The sequence below is a fragment of the Pinus tabuliformis genome, chromosome J (genome assembly GCF_031772625.1).
Source record: "Pinus tabuliformis cultivar Carrire ecotype Pingquan chromosome J, CPIR1, whole genome shotgun sequence".
Taxonomy (NCBI): Eukaryota; Viridiplantae; Streptophyta; class Pinopsida; order Pinales; family Pinaceae; genus Pinus; species Pinus tabuliformis.
Window position 1 is genome coordinate 1,325,184,706 of NC_142295.1, and position 16,972 is coordinate 1,325,201,677.

Genomic DNA, 16,972 nt, shown 5'->3' on the forward strand with positions numbered 1-16,972 from the left:
ACAGTTGTATATCTTGTGGTATATGTAGATGATCTTTTAATGACAGGGAACAATGAAAGCTATATTGCATCCATAAAGAAAGAATTAGGAAAAAGTTTTGAAATGACTGATTTGGGCTATGTTCATTACTATCTTGGCATTGAAGTAACCCAACATCCAAAATCCATATTTCTTTCTCAAAAGAAATACATTGGAGATTTGTTAAACAGATTTGGCATGACAGAGTGCAATCCTCTTTCTACTCCAATGGAACAAAACTTGAAGCTCACATCTACTGAAGGAAAGGAATTTGAGGATGCAACAAAGTATAGACAGCTTGTAGGAAGTCTCATCTACCTCACTACTACCAGACCAGACATTTCATTTGCTGTTGGAATCCTCTCCAGGTTTATGCAAAAGCCTTGTGAGGGACATTGGTTTGCTGCAAAAAGAGTTCTAAGGTACTTGAAGGGAACTCAAGACCTTGGAATCAAGTATACACAGGTGGACGACTTCAACTTGATTGGATACTCTGATTCAGACTTCGATGGAGACAAAGAAACTGGGGTGTCTACTTCAGGATATGCTATGAGTCTTGGATCAGGAGCTGTCTCCTGGAGATCACGCAAACAATCAGTACCAGCAGATTCCACAACAGAAGCAGAATACGTGGCAGCAGCTGAAGCAACGAAAGAAATTGTGTGGCTCAGGAAAATTCTTGAAGATTTGGAGGTAAAACAAATACAATCAACTCCACTCATGATTGATAACACCTCTGCAATAAAGTTGGCCAAGAACCCAAAGTTCCATGATCGTACTAAGCACATCAATACTAAATATCATCTGATCCGACATCATGTTGAGGCCAAAACAATCCATCTCCGTCATTGTTCCACAAACGAGCAAATTGCAAACATCTTCACCAAAGCGCTTGGAAGAGAAAAGCTTGAAAGATTCAGAACGATGCTTGGACTCACCAACATCCCTTCAGATTAAGGGGGGGAATGTTGACACCTAATCCTCAACAGATGGGTGAACTGGAACGTGAACAATCATCAAGAAGATGAATTGTTCCGTCTCCTTCTTGTATATAATCAATAGTTCTCTAATGAAATCAGATATCAGTTTTTCTTCCGCTCATTCTGGAGTTACCCTGGCCTGACAAGCATTGATCACACCTCTGATAAATCTCCTATTTGCCATGAAATTCTTTCCTCCCCCTCTAGTATTTCCGCTCATCCTCTCCCTCACTCTGTTCCCCCTCTTGGTACCCACTGTCAGAGGCCTTCTTCTCCCCTCCCTCCACTACTACCTATCAGGGAACTAAACTATACCCCCAAGGCCCTGAAACCTTTGGGTGACCCTTCCGATATCCCCTTGCGGCCTCCTTCCCCTTCCTGTGACTGCAATCTGACTCCCCTGTTGATACATTCCTCCCCTCGATCCCCCTGTCGGTCACTAGATGGGGTTGACCTTTCCCCCCACAATTTAGTGGATAACAATATCAAGTTCCTGGTGGTAAACCCCTCTCTGGATCTGGTGTCTCTCACTGTCCATAAGGGACCCCCATGCCCCCCTCCTTTCTCCATCAGCCTAAATTCTGCTCCAAATTTCATAATCCAGAAAAAGGGGAAACGTGGACTTTGGACTAAAAATCTGCGAGACTTGAAAGGTTTGTGTGATATTCCCATCGCCTCTATTTTCACTCGGGTTCTTAGATAATTATCACCCGATTCCACTCTTGCGTCATGAATTGTCTCTCCCTGAACATGCGTGACCTGGGGACCACTCCAAACTTCTATCCCTCAAGCATCTCTTCCTCTCCACTCACCCTTTTCTTATTTTATTACAGGAGACTATGACTTTGACTGAGAAGGTCCTTAAATACTTCTACAACATCTTTCCTGCATGGCATATGGTTGCAATTAATTCTTGTGGTCTTTCTCGCAGTATGGCCGCCCTTTGGGATCCTAGATGGGCTACTATGTCTGCTCACATTTTTTTTGGTGGAATTCTCCTATCGGGGTACATTCAAGGTTTTTCTACTAGATTGCATTTCCTCAATGTGTATGCTTCATATAGTGATATACTTACATTCTAGAAGCGTATGGATGATTGTGATATTCTCAAAATTGGGTCTCTTATTCTGGCAGGTGATTTCAATGTTGTATTGTCTGGAGATGAATGTTGGGGTGTCAAGTGTAGAGCGGACCCTCTCGCTGACCATCTCTGCCATTTATTTAAGACCAATCATCTCCTGGACATTAGACCCCTTTCGTTGTCTCCTACTTGGCACAATGGTCGTGCGGGTGATGACCATATTGCTAAAATATTGGACTAGTTCTTAGTATAAGAAACTTTGTTGGAAAGACTGGGTTGTGTTAGAACATGGGTGGAAAAATCTCTAATCTCGGATCACATGCCGATCGTTCTACAATGGAGATTGGAGCGGCTGCGCCTGGGCCCCTTCAAATTCAACAAAATCTGGTTGGAGGATGAGGAGTTTACTTCATTGGTTGATAATTTTTGGAGGGCTTACCCTCAGGTGGATGGTAAATCCCCGATGTTGCATCTGTCTGGTTTACTACAAGCTTTGAAAGTCATGTTAGGATCTGGGAAAGGGAGAAGAAAAGAGCCTTGGCCAGAGAACTAAATATTATTTTGGGTGAAATCGAGCATCTCTACAACTTGGTGGAGAGGGGCACCACATTTGGAAATATTTGGGAATCTCTCAAATCATTGGAAGCAAGAAAGCGACAGATCCTCTCCCAACAAGAGGCATCCTGGAGGCTCAAGAGTCGAGCCCTTTGGCTGTGGGAAGGAGATAATAACACTAAATTTTTCCATCGATATGCAAACCAAAGGAAAAATTAGAACACCATTTGGAAAATCAAAAGACTGGATGGTACTGTTGCCTACTCTACTTCGAAGATCCAAAGTGAAGCTATTCTACATTTTCAGTCCTTATTTCAAAAGCAGCCTGGAAACTACATCGATGATCAATTATGGGGTTTGTGTGAATATCCTCCTATGTTCAATGACAAATTAAATGCATAAGTTTATAGACCTGTCACCCTTGAAGAAATCCTACAAGTGCTGAAAACATTTACAAAGATAAGAGCCCGGGTCTGGATGGATGGATTGTGGAATTTTTCTTACATTTCCTCGATCTAGTTGGGAAGGACCTAATTAACATGGTGGAGGAATCTCATTCTATGGGACGTGTCTTTGGAGCTATAAACTCCACTTTCATCACATTGATCCCCAAAGCTTTTGATATGTCCACCTTCTTGGACTATCAACCCATATCGCTCTGCAACATAATTTATAAACTCATCTCAAAAGTCATTGCCGAGCGCATCAAAGGAACTCTCTCCCGCCATATCTCCAAGGAGCAGTCATGTTTCCTCCACAATAGATTAATCCATGATGCTATTTTTACTACACAGGAAGTTCAATACATACCAAGAAGATGTCAACTATTGTAATGAAGGTGGGCCTTTAGAAAGCGTATGACTATGTGGACTGGTCATTTCTCAAACTTATTCTTTCAAAGATAGGTCTAACAACTAATATAATAGAATGGATTATGGCTTGTGTCACATTGGCTCATTTTGTGGTTTTGATTAATGGCTACCCCTCCAATTTTTTCTCTGCTGGCAGGGGACTCCGACAGGGGTGCTCTCTTTCACCACTGTTGTTTATTTTAATGATGGATTGTCTTAGTCTAAAAATTAGGAAGGCGGTTTCGGAGGGTCAATTCGAAGGTATTAGACTAGCGGCAGGCATCAAAATTTCCCATAATTTGTTTGTGGATGAATTTCTTGCTTTTGGTATGGCCTCCTGCCAACAATGGAGGCATTTACATGACATATTGCAGCGATTTGGGGAAGCATCTAGTATGAACGCTAACGAAGGTAAATCTTTCATATTATATTCTGCTAGAGACCTGGGTGTAATTAAGGACATCAACGACATGTTCATTTTCTGGATTATGCCTTTAAGCGAAGGTGTCACATACCTGGGTTTTAGGATCAAACCCAATAATTATAATGCCTCAGATTGGCAGTGGCTATTAGATAAGTATAAGACACAGATCAATGGGTGGGCACACAAGAGCTTATATTTGGGGGTAGATTTATCCTACTTCAAGCTATTTTACAACAAGTGCTTGTATATTGGGCACACCTATACATCCTGCCTGCATCTATCATCAACAAGATCAAACAAATCATGGCTGAGTTTATCTAGTCCGACAAGGAGGGTCACCAAAAATTCCATCTGTGCAAATGGGATAATGTTTCTACCCGTAAGGAGTTGGGGGGTTAGGGTATCATTTATATCATCCATTTTGGACGCGCCCTCATCCTCAAATCTATGTGGCGGGCTTTTTTCACTATTGGTATTTGGAGAGACATTGTTGCCACTAACTATATTGATAATAGGGGGATCGAGTATTGGATCAGATTGGGACATATTGGAAATTCTTAGGATTCGTACATTTGGAGATGTCTTCAAAGCCGACTATTTCTTACAGCGATTTTATTGGGCATTTGGTAGAGGAAACCATATCATGATAGGCATGGACAACATAAAAGGGATGGAGGTGGCTCATGCCTTGTCGGAAAACTTGATTTTTCACCTCCAACAACGAGGCTTCTTTATTCTAGAACAGGTTATTGACGGTTGGAATGGGCAACTGCCAGTCTGGAAAAGTGTAGAATCGATGGGTTTGTCAAACATGTATGCGACCGAATGGGAGGAATACATTTTTCAATTGAGACATGCTGGCCTCAGTAGATCTGATGAGGACAACTCTTTTACCTAGGCAGGGAAGCTTTGTGCAAAGATGATTGGGGTTATAGATACCTATAGGTACCTATTTCATTTACATCACTCTAATCTCCATCCATGTTGGTTTTTACTTGTTTGGAAAATTGACATTCCCACCAAGATCATTCTCTTTAATTGGCTTGTCTGGAAAAATAAAAATCTTACCTGGGAGAATATTCATAAGGGGGGTTGGAGGGGGCCGTGGAGATGTCCCCTGTGCAAGAATGCCAATGAGGAAAATGGTCATATTTTTTTAGAGTGTCAATTCACTGCCTGCATATGATTTGGTATATGCTCTGCTCTAAATATAACCTTCAGAATTTCTGATAGCTTGGACGACTATTTCTTATGGTGGGTGCATCAGGGTCAAAAGAATAAGGCCATTCCTTTCCTTACCACTTGGGAAATTTGGTGTGCTAGGAATAGACTTATTTTTGAAGGGACCTTGGTGATCCCTTTCGTCATCATTCACAAAGTACTACTCAGACTTCAGGATGTAAGGATCTCGTCTGGTGTGATTAAGGATAGATCCCTCAGATCTGCTCCAAATGAATTACATTTCCCGACAAGATATTTTGACAGTGCTGCTCAGAATTTTGTTTGTGGTTGTGGCGCTTGGCTGAGAGTAGATCACTTTTGCCATTATAGACTCCACTAGAATGGGGGACATGGTACAAACATGAGGGCGAAAACTCTAGCCCTGTGGGGATTGTTGTGGATTGCCATACAACTTTGTATATATACACTATTTGTGTATGGGGACTCACAAGTCCTCATCAATGATATCATGACAAACCTAGATTTCTCTCCCCCGCATCTCTCTGGGTGGATTACATAAATCAAGCATCTCATGGGTTCATTCAATGAGGTTACATTTCAACATATATACTGTGAGAAGAACCAGGTTGCATATTTGCTGTCGAAACAGGGGATCACTGATTCATATGGTAACTTCCATTACACATACATGGAAGGTGGGACAGAGTTGGCTCAAGGATCATTTCCCTTACCTTAGTCTTTTTCCTATTTGCGTTATTCCCTTATCACATATATGTTTTTGTGAGCTTCTCGATGCTACAATTTACAACTTTTTGTATGACTATATGGGGATTTCTCATCTAACTATCTTCCAACCATGTTAGAAGTTATGTACCACTTTTTGGTTGACTCTTTGCCTTGGATGGACACTCTAAATATGGAAGGATTATGGGTCTCCTTTAGTTTATCTAACAAAAATATTTTGAATATGTTAGCTAAGATGTACTCTTGCTTTTATTTCGAACATATGCACTGGTACATTATATAAACCAACGTTTTTTTCATCTGAAAAAATAAATAATTTTTTTATAGATTTGATCTAGAGACTTCCTCTTAAGGACAAGAAATGAAGCATATAAGATTAATCCCATCGTTTAATGATAAACAAAAATTGATTATGGTTAAGAAATTAAATCTCTTCCCAAATATTAAACAATATTTATTATTGAAAGAATTGAAGTTCTAGTTTGTTTTTGTTATTTTAAATAAAGTTTGTTATTCTTTTAAATTAGAGATATATATGCATATCATTTGAAGTTTATTATGCAAATCAGACTAGATACAAAACTTCAATTTCTTTTTTATTAATCAAGAGGAGAGTTTCTTAATTAGAGTCCAAAAAACAAAAATACTAAATAAGTCTAGAGGGCCTTTAGGGCTATTCTTAACCAAAAAAAAGAAAACTTAAAAATAGAAGTAGAAGAATAGAGCATCTATAAGGTAATCATCTATGCTTATCAAAATCGGTGGCTTCGATTAGAATGGGCTCCTTGTTGCTACCCCAGGAGCAATTAGGATTAGAAGGGATGCTTAATTGCTTCTCTAAACATTTGAGCCTACAATCCATGGAGCCGTATGTTGTTGCATATCGTTGAGGGTCAGGAGGATAGCCTCTTGGATTTATTTTTGTCAACCAAGACTTTTCCAAGAAGAAATTTAAGTGTTAGTAAATATCCATAGTATACATGTATTCGTTGTAGTGGCCCTTGGTATGCCTTGTGTCTGAGACCCAATCCACCATCTTTGACATCTGTGTCTCTCATCAACCAACTCCTGCTCTACCTAGGCTATTTCATCTTGGACTGGTTGGGGTTGAGCTCATGGTACCTGGATACCAAGATCTATGCCCACATTTGAGCTCGTAAATGTCCAAGCTCCTAGTAATAGATCAGGCCATGTCGAGCCCTAGCCCTTTGACAAGGCATATTGTCTTGCAAATTAAGAAACTTGACTAAGATGCCTACTAAAGGCCACCTTGCACTACTAACATTAGGTGGAGGCCATCCACGGAGGGTGACAAAAATATGAAGAGTCGAGTCTCGAAAAGTAATAAAGCCACTGAAAAAGCGGAGCAAAGGAAGAGTTTTGAGCACAAAAGAAACTAGAGGAGCTCAAATTGTCTCAGATGTGAAGTGATAATGAAACCTCCTAGGGAGCAAAGGAAACAACTTAACCAAGCCAACTCACAATACATGATCACCAAGAACCACAAACTTTGCAGACAATTCCAGAGAAAAGCAAACAAAGAGAAGAAATACTACATTGCTCACCATTTGGAGTAATAACAAGCCAATGGCACACCCCAGGATGCCAAAATTCTTCCATTTATTAGTATACTAGAGTCGAGCTACTTGCTGAGCAACATAATAAGTCATTGTGCACACAATGTTTTAAATCATGAATGGAGTGCTTGCTACTTGCTTCCAATTAAACCTTGAACTAGTCAGAAAATTTGATTTGCTAGGATCATTCTGTAGCTTGGTATGATTCACCATAAATCTCAAAGATATGCATGCAGCCACATCCCTTGAGGGGGGCGTGCTACCACATCCCTCGAAGATTAATGTCTTGAAGGGAGCATGCTGCCACATCCCTCTGCGGTGTTAGTTGGTGGGATGGTTGTAATGTGCCTCCCCACCTGTCCTTCGTAGACACCCAATCCGAGGCAAATTAAAGTTGTAGTTTAACTCTTCTATATTTTGGTTTTTTTCTAGGCATATTTTATGGTTAATTTTGACCAAAATATGACAAAGATGTGTTAGAATCACAAGTTTGAGTTGTGTAGTCTATACAATCCAAATGTCTTAGTAATTTTTGAGAACGTTGAATCTATTTATACATTCAAAAACATATTTTAAATAACGAAAAATCACATTTTTACTTTAAAATATATATATTCAAATTTTGCACTCGAGTGCATGGTCTCGCGGCCGGGGATGCCGACTTTATCGCACCCTGTCCGTGTTCGAGCCCCATATTGATGCGCTGCGCAGCAACCAATGATGTATTTATTGAGATTGTATATGGATGTGATTGTGATGTGATGATTGTACATAATGTATATTGTATATTGGGCCTAATACAACTTCTTAAGGGGACCTCGCCCTCCCCATTTTTTTTTTTTATATATATTCAAATTCTAACTAAAATAATTCCAAAATGTAATAAACTTAAATACCTCGAGAAACTAAATATTTAATGATACGTATAATAAGTTAATAAGGAGTGTTTTAATGCACACTTTAGCATTCTGACAAATAAATTGCCAATCTTTCTTGAAGCATCGGTTAGATTGACTTATAAGTGTTTCTGTGGAAAATGGTCGCATTATTTTTGTCCCACATGTATCAAGGAAAGTAAAATTAGAGCGAGAAAGAATATAAATAGAAAGAACAAACAGTTCAGAATTATCTTTGCGCTTGGGGCAATGACGCAGCTAGTGAGGTAAAACCGAGGCGCGTCAATTGCTGGTTGAAAACTATTTCCAACCCCCCTCGTTGGCCTGGGCCTCGCCTTGGCCCTCGAGAATTTTTGGAGGGCTCGCCTTTGGCTCGAGCCCTAACAAGTCGAAAAATAAATTTAAAATTTTTACTTTGAATTGTCGTTTCCTGGTATGATAAGCTATTTGTGAGAGGGAGACGTGATGAAGATGAAGTGTAGTATTTACATTTCTTCCTAACTGATCTTTTATTCCATTTTGAGCTTCGTTTTCTCATAGTTCAATCAAGGTAATGTCAGTGAAAAGCTGTAAAAAGGGCAAGAAACCAAAGAGCGAGAACACGGTAAAAGGGTTTAAGTTTTACCCTTTGTAAGATGAAACAAAGGACCCTCGTAGAGGGAGATGAGTTAAAACAATATATTAAGAGACCAGAAACATAGAAGATGGACCAAAGAACAAAACATGGAGCGTGAGTACTGATTCAACCATGGGAGGAGAAAATAGTGGAATATGTGAGTATTGATTCAACCATGAGAGGCGATAATATTGGAATATTGAAGGGGTGTGTTCGCAACACATCCAGATTTTTTAGATGAAATATTCGAATATTGAAGGGGTGAGTCCGCAATTCTACACATCCATATTTAGATGAAGGGATGTGTCAGCAACTCTGACCCAGATGGACCAAAGAACAAAACATGGAGCGTGAGTAATGATTCAACCATGAGAGGCGAAAATAGTGGAATATATGAGTAATGATTCAACCATGAGAGGCAAAAATATTGGAATATTGAAGGGGTGTGTCTGCAACTCTGACACATCCAGATTTAGATGAAATATTCGAATATTGAAGGAGTGTGTCCGCAACTCTACACATCCATATTTAGATGAAGGGATGTGTCAGCAACTCTGACCCATCCAGATTTAGATGAAATATTGGAATATTGAAGGGGTGTGTCCGCAACTCTACACATCCATATTTAGATGAAGGGATGTGTCCGCAACTCTGACCCATCCAGATTTAGATTAAGGTACCTGGTAGGGGAAGACAAAAGGCATAAGGACAAGGGAGACCAGCAGGAAAATCGAGGAACATTAAAAATAAAGGGAAAATCGAGGAGCATGAAAAATTAGATTAAGGTACCTGGTAGGGGAAGACAAAAGGCATAAGGACAAGGGAGACAAGCAGGAAAATCGAGGAACATGAAAAATAAAGGTGAAGGGAAAGTAGAGGAAGATAAAAGGGAAAATCGAGGAACATGAAAAATCAAGGTAAAGGGAAAGTAGAGGAAGATAAAAGGGAAAATCGAGGAACATGAAAAATCAATTTAAGGCAAAGTAAAGGAAGATAAAAGGGAAAATCGAGGAACATGAAAAATCAATGCAAAGTAAAGGAAGATAAAAGGTAAAAGGAGAAATCACGAAAAATGGTACAATAAGGAACATGAAAATTGAAGTCACGTAAAGGAAGATAAGTAGAAACCAACCAGAAGAAGACTAGGAAGATAAGCAACCAGAAGAAGACTAAAGGCATAAGGAGAAGGGAGACAAGCAGGAAAATGGTCCAATGGAGGAACATGAAAAATCGAGGCAAGTAAAGGAAGATAAAAGTTAAAAGGAGAAATCAGAAAAAATGGTACAGTAAGTAACATGAAAAATCAGGGCACGTAAAGGAAGATAAGTTAAAGGGAGAAATCAACAGGAAGAGAGGAGAGGTCAGGAAAAGAATAGAATAAAGAGCAAAGATATAAATGAATGAATAAATAATTTTAAGGGGAAAATAACAGAATAAAGAGCAAAGATATAAATGAATGAATGAATAATTTTAATGATGTTTATGAGGCTAAACAACTTAAAAGACTAAAAGAATAACAATCTTAATTTATTTTCATATTCTTTTCTATATTGGATCTTCTACTATGAGTCTTGACTATGGTTTACAATATTGATCTCACCTTTTTCAAATAGACGGTGCATGTTGTCACCCTTTAGATTGTTTTCATACTGAATGTGGATATCTTCATAGGCTGCACACTCCATTACAAAATGCCATTCCATCTCCACCACATCCTTATCGCAGAAAAAGCAAGTTCTCTCTTCCCAAACTTCTTTGGGGATCTTCCACCTAGGAGTCTCACATCTAAGGTGATGTGACCCCGTCCTCATCTGCGCCACTAGCATCCTTGATTTTCCTTTAATAGCTGCCCCTAAATATGTTTTCTCACCATGGTCACAAGTTGAATTGAACTCTTTGATATAATATGTTTTTTAACAACTAATCAACATGGGGCTAGAATAAAAACCAAGCACCAAATTGGACAACTAATCAACATGGGCTGGAATGAGGACCAAGTGTTGAAGGGGAAAATTAATCAACATGATTTTGAATAAAGGATTACATAGAATATTCCCCCAAAAAAACTCACTTGTCATTTGGAACACATGTAATTTTGCAATACAAAATGAACATTTATAGGAAGATACTTATGAGGTTACCTAGTAATAAAGGGGTCTAGGAGGATACTTACGAGGTTACCAAGTGATAAAGGGGTTTAGTAATTGTTCTATGGTTTTTTAGTTTTATTGGCGGATCACTTAATATAAGAGTTTTTTTTTTTTTTTTTTTTTTTGTTGTTTTTTAAATTAGATAAAGTCTTATGATACATGGCTATTTACTTTAAGGGATTTTTTTATTATTAAATTAGATAATAGTTAGTATGTAAATTGTTATATAATGACATAAGTAGGATATCTTTGGTTGTTGCTGTCATGATTATTTTCACTATTGTGATCTATGACTTAAGTTTTTGAGATGAGACAAATTAGGAATAAAACATTATATTTGTTTTTCTTGAATACAATTAAGACATTATTAGAATGTTGGTTTTCTCATAGCATTTAAGTTAGAATGTTGGGTTTTTCATAGTTCTTAAGTTTTTATTATGCGTATGTTGGTTTTCTCATGGTACTTAAATTTTCATTATGCATATGTTGGTTTTCTCAGGGTACTTAAATTAGAATGTTGGTTTTTCATAGTTCCTAAGTTTTTATTATGCATATGTTGGTATTTTCATGGTACTTAAATTTTCATTATACATATGTTGGTTTTCTCACTGAACTTAAGTTTTCACTACACATATATTGGTTTTCTCATTACTTAAGTTTTCACTATACATATATTGGTTTTCTCATTACTTAATTTTTCACTATACATATATTAGTTTTTTCATGATACTTAAGTTTTTACTATGTATTAATGTACTCAAATTATCATTATAATTTGTTTATAAATATGATACAATGATAACAATAAATGTAAATATTAATATTTAATTATAATAACAATTATTAATAAAAAACTACAATATATTTAAAAAAAATAATTTAACTAATCAAATAAATCCTTAAAATTATTATATTAAATATCTTACAACTTATTAATAATAAATATCTTTAAAATTATTAATATATAAAACTATATAAAACTTAAAATATCACACAATTTACATCTTCAAAACAAATTCATTTTCATCCATATCACAATATCTCAGAGGTTATTGCCAAAGCAATATTAAAGGATCCCAAGGCACCAAACTCATATTGCCAAAGCACTAATATTATAATACACCAATGTGCACATCCTTGACTTAATATTTAATATTTATGCAATATGGCATACGTTTTCCAAAATGCAATCCATTTTCAATCGAAAGAATTTCTTAATACCAACTTTTTACTCGCAAGTTAATTTAGAAAATTAACCTTTTACTCACAAGTCAATTTAGAAAATTAAATTTGATCTGCACATTTCCCCTCTTTCCTGGCTCTTCGTTATAAAAATTCCTTCCCGTAAACTTTTTATACCTTATAAAATATCTATATCAATGCTAAGATTCCTTCCAATTGAGTGACTATATTAACAATGTATCCAGGAATAACAATTTTAGCAAAGGATATGTTTTGTGTTGGTATTTATCTTTCTGAGTGTCGTTTCAAATGGCAACTCTCTAAAGTACATTTTATTTTTTAAGCAAGATTTAACATGTGCAGTCATGGTGGTTATGAATTTTTGAATTCATAAATGCTTCAAATCTGATTCTACAATTTGGAATTTTGTTGGGCCAGTATGCAAATTCATTGGAGGCGAAAAATGAACCAATTCATAAATTATTTAAATTTGATCCATAGTTGGGCCAATATATACGTAAATTCATTGAATCTCAAAAATTACATTTTTTTTTTTTTTTTTAATTTGATCTGTTTCGCTGCACTGATATGCAATTCCTTTGGGTTTTAAGAACAATGTTAATTTGTGTAGCTTTGATATGTGTTTTAGTCTCAGGTGGTGTTGGTGTTTGAGGAGCTAGAATCACTGATGGATTAATTATCTCTAATATTTTCAGTTAATTTCTAAAGAAGATTGTTTTAATTAGTAAATTTAATTATTTTCTTAAGTAGAGAAAATAGTTGATTAGACAAATCGATTTTCCTCTCGTAATTTCTAGAAAAGTCATTTGATGGAGCTATCTATTAAGATTAGATTGTGGCCTTGTCAATAAGAGATTATAAGAGGAGATTGATAAGTGTTTAGAGAGCACAATTCATGTTACAGATTTGCAATGATAGCAAGAACAAAGCAATAACATGGAGGACACTAACATTTGAGATCAACAGTGATTGAAGATTGAGTTGCTCAAATGATTTCTTCAGAGTGATTTCCAGTTTCTCAAAGGGAGATAGAATTTATCTGCAAAGGTCGAGTTTCCCCAGTGGTGCGAGTTGGTTCAGTGAGGTCATATTGCCAGAGCAAGAGAAAATTTGCCAGTGGAGGTCCAATTTCCAGAGGAAGCCGATAATTTTCCATAATAAAAATACTTATTTGCAGAAATGGTTTTCCCACACTGGGGTTTTTCCAGAAACATTTGTCCAAAAATATAGATATCTGTTTTTTGTTTTTTGTTTTTTATAGGTAAACCTGGGCAAATCAACCCGGAAGGGAATATTTTAAAGCCCGCAGGCCAGACTAGCAGGGCTAACCCCAAGGGCATCGAAGAGAATTGACCCTGTGACCCACCGATCTGCACTCGACCAATTGAACTAACCACTGGGGCAAAATATAGATATTTGTTATTTTGTATGTGTGCAATATTTTAATATAGGTATCTGTTTTTTTTTCATAGGAAAATCTGGGCAGATCAATCCGGAAGTGAATATTTTAAAGCCCGCAGGCCAGACTAGCAGCGCTAACCCCAAGGGCATTGAAGAGAATTGACCCTGTAATCTCCGGATCTGCACTCCACCAGGTGAACTAACCCTTGGGACAAAATATAGATATCTGTTATTTTGTATGTGTGCAATATTTTCTAAATCCATATGAGTTAATTTTCGAGAAATTACAATAATGTTTTATTTAGTGTTTACCACATACATAAATGGCAGAAAACAAATAATCTATTTCAAATAAGTGAATATCAACGACAGTATTAAAAATTTCACAAACCAACCTCTTCTCTCTGTTTATTGAATGCATGATATGTGCTATGACGCAGACCACTACAGCTAATACGAAAACTATAAAAATAGTTCCGCTAGTCAACTAAGTTTATATGACAAATCCTCCAATCATTGGCTAAATAATTTTTTTTCACAATATAATACAGAAGCCCTCAAATAATACTTGAAACAAACTAAATCCTGTTTCATGGCCATCCTATTCTCCAACAAGATGCGTGAGGTTTAATTGTGCACAGTGACCGTTGCAGGGACCTTAATCTTACTAATCTCAGATAATTTCTATTTAGCAAACCTGAACCGCATTCAAAATGAAAATGAAAAGCAAGATTTGCACATGCAACACTGACCACATTTCAGTCCGCAATATATTGTATCCACATGTCTTATTAAAACCTAGATTTATTTAATTTTGAATTTTCAGCGAGGATCTATTTTTCCCAATCTGTGTTCCAGGTTATAAAGACAATGAGGGAAGCAACAATGGCTTGTGTTCCACTTAATGCAGACTCAAATTCCTAGGTGCTTATATTTTTTTTTTGAATTTGGTAGACTTCATATTAATTTTCAACAAGAATATATAGAGATGTCACTGTGACTACTCTTCCATTGGGAAGTAGACCAATAATAGTACAGGAAAATGTCTTTGGACTACATAAACTGTCTGAATATAGTGACAAAACAAAAAAATTAGAAATGTCTAAACAGACTAGAGATTTACAATAAACAGATAAACTATTTCTTCTATTTCTTCTATGATTGCATTACTATGCATGACATAAATACTCAGAAAGAGCATTTATCTGGAATGTGAGTCCATGTAGATGGTGTCCTGTGCTTCAGTCCTCTTTTGAATTGGAAAACTCCAATATGCTTGGCCAACATTGATACCCTGTCATTAACCCTCCTTATTTGGTTCTGCACTTCATTAATACATAATAAATCTCTTGCTGGGTTTCCGAGCAATCAACCAACACTTCGCCCCTGCCAGTACAAATCGATGGTCTACATATACCCGTTCCGCCTAATTCTGGCGTTTCTAGTGTCTAAAACGCAGCCTCCTACTTCAATTTTTGCATGGAAAATGCCTCTCTTTCTGCATTCTGAATTTCTCTTCAAGTTGCAAAAGGGGTTGACTGCACAAAGACTGTTTCTGAATGTTTTGCAGAGTGTTAGGGCTCTTGAACTCATGGGGTTGACTACACAAAGAGTTTCTGAATGTTTTGCAGAGCGTTAGGGCTCTTGAACTCAAGGGTTTGACTACACAAAGAGTTTCTGAATGTTTTGCAGAGTGTTAGGGCTCAAGGGCGGTGGGAGCTCCTTATACCCGGACGACCCCTTGACCTAGCAGTGCGAACCATAGAACACAGAGGAAGGAAGGACCTAAGAGACCAGAGTCTAATGTGACAAGGAAAATGACTCCATAGGAAATGGAACCATTGAAACCCAAGTTGGAAGAAACCCTGAGTTATGATCAAGCCGTGAGAGAGACAACGAGAAGAGAGGAGAACTTGGGGCAACCTGAAATTTCAAACCAGTGAGAAAATAAGATGACGCTTCTACTAAAAGCCAGAGCAATTCTTGCGCTGTCCTCCTTAAACATAGTTTAAAAATCAAAGCCCACCAGAGTTCCCATTGTTTGAGAAAGGATTCAGACAAAACAACAAAGAAGCAAAGCCAAATACCATAACAAAGACACAAAGTGACATTAACAGGACCATAAACCAAAGGAAAGATGCAGACCTATGAGCTGACATTGTGCGGGAGAGCTCTGAACAATGTCCCACCTGAAGCCTGCTGCTACCCACCAGAAATCAAAACTGAAGCCCAGGGCTAAGAAGGAACCCAAACCAACTTAATGAGCACTGAAAAGACCGAATTTCCTCCAGACCAGAACTTATAATTTAAATGTTCCGCATAAAAAATCTTGTTTGAACCAACTTAATGGAAAAGACCGAATTTCCTCCAGACCAGAACTTATAATTTAAATGTTCCGTATAAAAAATTTTGACCCAAACAAGGAGGAGTTTCGTCTTCCAGGCAATGAAAAAAATTCCAAGAACATAAAGTCAAGAAAAACTTGTGTTCAAAGAGCATTTACACCAAAAACCTATAGTTTCCTTACGAGATTCCTGTGAAGGCAAAACTACTGATACTCGCACATCCTTCCTTGCAGTCTTCTCTATAAGTTTGCCAATGATTCCTGGTGGAAACAACCATCGAACACATTCTCTAGACTAAAACCAACATGGTGAGGATTCCTAAACCCCAATTTCTATCAACGGTCACTTACTATGTAATTGTGGTCTATTAAAATGTATTAAGCCTGGAGTGTCAGCTTAATTGATTGAGCCCTGTACTTAAACACTTTTGTTAATAAGAAATCACGGGTTCTTTAAAAACCTTGTTAATGAAGCAGATTGACTTTGACTTACACGTGTTTCTGGCGGAAAATAGTGGCATTATCTTTGTCCCACATGTATCAAAGAAACTAAAATTATAGCGAGGAAGAATATAAATTGAAGGAACAAAGATTCGAGCACCATCTTTGCGCTTGGGGCAATGACGCAGCTAGTGAGGTAAAACCGAGGCGCGTCAATTGCTGGTTGAAAACTATTTCCAACCCCCCTCGTTGGCCTGGGCCTCGCCTTGGCCCTCGAGAATTTTTGGAGGGCTCGCCTTTGGCTCGAGCCCTAACAAATCGAAAAATAAATTGGAAAATACAACTTCAAAATGAGCTTGGAGTAAATGTTTACATCGTCTCCAGCTATAGCCACTGTTTCCAGCAATAAGCCACTTGTAAGACGGGGTGAGGTAAAGGTGAAGTATGGTAATTTTTTATGTGTTTCGGGCAAAGTTTGCTTCGGAGTAAGGTAAAGGTGAAGTATGGTA

At 37.4% G+C, this 16,972-nt stretch overlaps 2 non-coding genes across 2 annotated transcripts; both read left to right on the plus strand.

The window, feature by feature from the left end:
* The first annotated feature begins 8,539 nt into the window (after positions 1 to 8,539).
* Positions 8,540 to 8,687, plus strand: LOC149232151 (U4 spliceosomal RNA). The gene has a single exon (XR_016248523.1). It is a non-coding gene; the product is annotated as a U4 spliceosomal RNA (small nuclear RNA).
* Positions 8,688 to 16,624: 7,937 nt separating this feature from the next.
* LOC149232152 (U4 spliceosomal RNA) lies at positions 16,625 to 16,772 on the plus strand. The gene has a single exon (XR_016248524.1). It is a non-coding gene; the product is annotated as a U4 spliceosomal RNA (small nuclear RNA).
* The last annotated feature ends 200 nt before the right edge of the window (positions 16,773 to 16,972 follow it).